The following is a 5,901-nucleotide window of genomic DNA, read 5'->3' as shown; positions in this document are numbered from 1 at the left end:
GGCGGGTGCTTGTGTGTGGGGGGTGTGTTTGTGGGCGGGTGTGTTTGGCGGGTGTGTGTATGGGGGGGCGGAAAATACATTTTTTAGGGTATTTACTTACTCGCCTTCATTGTCATTTCGATGTGGCCACAATTTCTTCCACCTTGCAAATGCTTTTGTGTCCTTTTTATTCGGTTCTTTTCCTAAGCGGAAAAGTTGTGCGATATATCCTTTAAGCATTATTAGAAAATGAACGTTTTTAATGGTTTATGAATGATTTAAACTTTTATGACAATTTAAATTTAACCCATTTTTGCCTAGCGTCTAGAAAAAGGCCTTGGCAAACAGCGTAGACGCAGATGAGATCAGGGTCTCATCAGGGTCTGCGCTGTTTGCGGAACGGAATTTCTGTAAGAAATATTCTAAATATAGAAATAAATAAACTAGACATTCCTAATTTTGGAAATAAATTGATCAAATTAAGAAGGATGGGAGAGTCCACTAGGCATAAATGGGTTAATTGTATATCTATCGGTATATCAAAAGCATAACCTACTCCAAGAGGTCGTCCTGGCGAGGTGGATACAATGAGCGTTCCTTAGATATCATCTCACCAAAGACGCCAATGACTGGTTCTACCCAGGAAAAGAAATCGGGGTAGTTTCAATAAGACTTAGACTTCAGATGCACTCGAGCTCAAATAAATTGTTTTAAACTAGACAAAAACGATTTATAAAAAAAACACACATATCTTTAAAGAAATGTATGCAGCGTGGATTAAAAACGATCGCTACTTACAGTATATCAATATGAGTTAGCACTAATGTCTGGGATTTTTTGATATAGTCATACATTAAAATGAGGACGAACGTAATTTACAATTTTATCGGCGACCCTACTCCGAGAATGTAAACGTCCCACGAAGGCTTGTATTTGCAAAATTACGCTCGGAGATGAAGATGTGGCGTGTCACTTGATTTATCAATCGCCGTGGCAACCACAAAGCTTGAACCATCCAGATATTAATTATAAATTGGTTCAGCCACTCGTGTAAATCGGTGTTAGCCGATCGATCAACATCGGTATATGGTCGTTATGCACGCCTTGTTTCAACTATTGATTTTAATTTGCACATGAATATCTAACATTATAGAAATTGACGTAGAATTAAAAGTAAAATTTCTTTCATGGATATAGACAATATAAGGTAAGTACCTTTGGGTACTTAACTTTATCCGAAGAGTTGAAAGCCTCGCCGCGTGAATCTTTCTTCAACTCGTCGGGAAAAGTACAACAATACACTAGCCTACTATTATTCATTTAATTTAATTTGGTGTCTACGAGTGGCGCGTATTGGTAAACGGATTAACCATTTACATTACAATTCAAATGAAATTAAAAGTATATGTGGATGTATTCAAAAGAGTTCGTTAGCCGTTCGATCAACATCGATATATGGTCGTTATGCCCGCCTTGTTTCAACTATTGATTTTAATTTGCACATGCATATTTTATATTATAGAAGGCCTGAATAAATAATTGCAAACTGGAACTAAAATCAAACTAGGCTCCTTTAATGATATTTCGCCAATAGAAACATAAGTTAACGTAAATTAAAAACCGATGTAGAGGTATAAAGCAATGTGGTCCTAAAGGTTATACTGTGTACTCCTACAGTTAAACAGTTTTCCTCTGGGCCATAACGAAGTATTTGCGTGCGTTGACTGTTTATATACATTAAACGACACGATTTACAATTCGATCATTTTACAGCATGGTGAATTTGATGAATAGCTAAGCGATATCATGTGATGAGTAGCTTGAATAAGTTTTCCATATTTTAGTGTACACCAATAACTAAAAAGGACGTTAAAAATCTCATTAACTTCTTTTGTATTGCCGACATATTCAGTTTCACAACATTTAAAGTCATGCATCGTTTCCGATAAAAATGTTGTATAGTTGAAAATAAGCAGTTTTGTTCACTTCATTGTTTTATTATAAAGTCAGAAATAGTTTGTTAGTGGACCATTAGCCGTCGGAAACCTTAATTTACGTGACACTGTGTGAAGTTGTGCATTAGTGTTCGGGAAATTCTGAACGGTTGCTGAACCTTTTTTTAACCACTTTTGTAACTATGAATTTAAACGGATTTAAAATGATCACAACGATTGGAATTCAAAAAACGTGAGTTTATATTCGAGTTTTCAACAATCAAAAGATGTGTTAAATGTTGAAATACAGTCGAGTCAGCAATACTGGAAATTCCCTGATAGCGGAACAAAGTAATGTTTAATGATTTATAATATTCGTATCACTTTCTTCTTAAAATGATAATAGCATCGTTTCATACTGTTATAAGAGATTTACAAAGAGTTGACGAGCTATTATTTTACAACATAACGTTATCAATAAACGGTTTAAGGACAGAATCAAGCTTTCAATCGTAAACCTGGATTTGTATTCGCCTTACAAGCGTTCTAGACGTCAATTAGATAGTTACAACAACACAAACTTTAAATTGAAAAAGTCTGTTAATATAATCGATCTAGATTCAATAACTCAATTTGTTGATTGTAAATGTTTTTGTATATACAAGAAATCGCTTTGAAATCCGCATTATGTCACAGCAGAGAGCTGCAAAATAGAGAAATAATTCATAAAGTAACATAATTATGTTTATGTGTCAAATGTCAAATATAAGTTATAATTGGTCATTGTTAAAACATTTATAATGTTATTTATATTTTATAAACTTAGCACAAATTGCATGCAGTGTACATCACTAGATCTAAATGTACAGTCTATAACTGAATTGGATTATTTCTAATTGCATCAATACATACTTCTGTCCAAGATAGTTATCGTTCACAACAATAACGATTCTTTGTTGGAACTAGCCCTTGACGAATATGGTGGTTTGGTGAGTCTGTGCAAATACAAGGACAGGTATATAGTGAACCAACAACTGCATTACCGGACACTGCGGACATCCCTTCTATATCACTAGTTGCAGTTTCAGCCTACAGCTAAATTATTTCATAGAATGAAACTCTTGGTGTCGGATAAACTTGTTCTATTCATTCCTACACGTTGTAATCATGTTCCTAGTGGACTACTTGTTTGGTACGGAATACCGTTAGTGCCATCGTGGTTACACATTAAAATCCAGAGGGCGACAATGCGATAGTGTGATAGTACAATGGCGAAAATGCGATAGTACGATGACGACAGTGCGACAATACGATGGCGACAGTGTGATAGTACGATGGCGACAATGCGATAATTTGATGACGTCAGTACGATAAGGCGATAGTACGATGGAGACCATGCGATAATACGATGACGACAGTGCGGCAATACGATGGCGACATTGCGATAGTACGATGGCGACAATGCGATCGTGCGATAATACGATGACGACTGTGCGAAAATACGATGGTGACAGTACGATTGTACGATGGCGACAATGCGTTAGTACGATATTAACAATGCGATAATTCGATGACGACAGTGCGACAATACGATGGCGACAGTGCGATAGTACGATGGCGACAATGAGATGATACGATGGCGACAGTACGATAACGCGATAGTACGATGACAACAATGCGATGCGGCGATGGCGACAATACAAAATGACTATCGTATTGTCGCCATCGTACTATTAAATGTCGCCATCGTATTGTCGCACTGTCGCATTGTCGTCATCGTACTATCGCGTTGTCGCATTGTCGCCATCGTACTATCGCATTGTCGCCATCGTACTATCGCATTGTCGCCATCGTACTATCGCGTTGTCGCATTGTCGCCATCGTACTATCGCATTGTCACCATCGTACTATCGCACTATACATGTATATAGGATGCAAACTTTAATCATGATTATATTGAAATGATGGATGACAGGTTCAATACGATTTAACAGCTAATATTGCTTATCAACTTAGCTTTACGTTGTTTGCGTAACGAAATAGAACTGTTTAAACAATCATGGATGGTCAATAAAATTCACTTGAGATAACAACCTAAAAGCCCGACAACTAGATAACGTCCATGAAATATAAAGTAACAAGTGGTCTACACAAACATCAAGCCACTTAGAGGACATATAACATAAATAACGTTTGTGTTCGCGATAGTTTAAGCATATTTTGCATCCAAAACGAATTTTTAGTATACTTAAATGCAATGAAAATGAAGACAACTATAGTTATGATTGTTGTGTATGCCGCATATTTTGTTCATGGTGAGGAGGAACATGAAGGGCTCATAGATCCAGGGGAGTTGTATTTCCGTCAGAAACTGGAATTTGTGAATGCCCTGGGATACGAGTCCTACAGCGTCGTAGATGTGAGAGAGGAGGAGGAACAAGGTACATCGGACACAGGTCCCAGGTATTTATCCAACTTGTCTCGACATCATCGGATGCGTATATATTACTTATACATAGAAGACGAAAGCAGTTCATACTGTTTCTGTGTCTATATAAGTATAACGTACAGCAAAATAGCTCGTCTTTTAACGCGAAAGTGTGTTTTAATAATTCTTTGGACAAATTATTAAGAAATAAACATAAATTAGTCGTTACTATATTAATTGTATTGTTTCCTTTTATATTTGTTAACTGTATTACAGAGATTATCTGCATTAGGCAGTTGGAACAATACATTGGTGCCGACGTGTAGCGGGACTTTGCCATATCAAGTGTCTACATTTACCGTGCAATATTTCTGTGCTGCAGTATATACGTTTAATTCCTTTATTTATGTCAAATTTTAGAAAAAACAAACACATTTTGCACGCGTTTGTTACAATCGTTTTTATTATAAAATAATTTATGAAGTTTATAAATAAATATAAAACTAAACGGTGTTTAGTTTTATGGTTAAAGTTAATTTAAAATGAAAATCACGATTTTTCGATGGGATTATAGCGGTAGTTATTATAATACATATTGTAAACTAGTTGCTTATTAAATTATGTCGTTATGGTCATTTTTTAGGCAAAATAGATTCAGTTACTCTATACAGTTTCACTTCTAAAATGTGACTAATGCTCGGTTCACTTCTCCCTTTTCCCGTGCATTTTATGTTCAGAGTCGATCTCGTGCAACGAATTATAGAACCTGTTATTCGTTGCTTTACTTTATGAGTTGACATCTTTTATTTATGAAGAACATGTGTCTTGTTCTGAGAAAACTGGGCTTAATTCATGTGGGTAAAGTGTCGTCCCAGATCAGCCTGTGCAGTCCACACATGCTAATCAGGGACGACACTTTCCGCTTAAATGGTATTTTTAGTTTCAAGGAAGTCCCTCCTTACCGAAAATCTAGTTAAGGCGGAAAGTGTCGTCCCTGATTAGCCTGTGCGGACTGCACAGGCTAATCTCGGATGACTCTTTAAGCACATGCATTATGACCAGCTTTCACAGAACAAGACACATATACACTTTAAATAATACACATATATTTCAGGTTAATATGTTTTAGTAGTTTCATTATGTTTCGTTATTTTAAAAATATTTTGTATTGCTTGTAAATAAATGGATATCGTCGGGTCATACATTACTTGTATTAGTGTATTGTTAATATCATTGCTATCACACTCGACGCTTTTCTTCAAAAGAGTTTACATCTTTGGAATATTAATGATATATGTTATCATAAAAAATGTATATTCCCAAATGTTTGATGTTGCGACTGCGTAACGGATGACTGTTGGGATGTCGCCGCACAGGGATCAGTTTATAAGTTCATGTGGGATAGTGCCAGATTCAGGAGATTTTCCGTTCCAAGGACAACCCTGTGTCTTTAATATCTCGACGTAAAGAACATTGTATGCTGCACCTCGGTTCAATGACTATTGTAAAAGACGAGTTAGAAGGTTAGAGTTGAGATGTGCTCAATTCTGTCACATTTAG

The 5,901-nt window shown here is 36.2% G+C and overlaps 1 long non-coding RNA gene across 1 annotated transcript; it reads left to right on the top strand.

The window, feature by feature from the left end:
* The first annotated feature begins 3,858 nt into the window (after positions 1–3,858).
* On the top strand, positions 3,859–4,849 carry LOC127859467 (uncharacterized). The gene is made up of 2 exons (XR_008039407.1): positions 3,859–4,376; positions 4,618–4,849. It is a non-coding gene; the product is annotated as an uncharacterized LOC127859467 (long non-coding RNA).
* The last annotated feature ends 1,052 nt before the right edge of the window (positions 4,850–5,901 follow it).

This window comes from Dreissena polymorpha, chromosome 15 (assembly GCF_020536995.1).
Source record: "Dreissena polymorpha isolate Duluth1 chromosome 15, UMN_Dpol_1.0, whole genome shotgun sequence".
NCBI classification, from domain to species: domain Eukaryota; kingdom Metazoa; phylum Mollusca; class Bivalvia; order Myida; family Dreissenidae; genus Dreissena; species Dreissena polymorpha.
The sequence above is the reverse complement of the archived record's forward strand: the minus strand, read 5'-3'. Positions and strand labels throughout refer to the sequence as shown.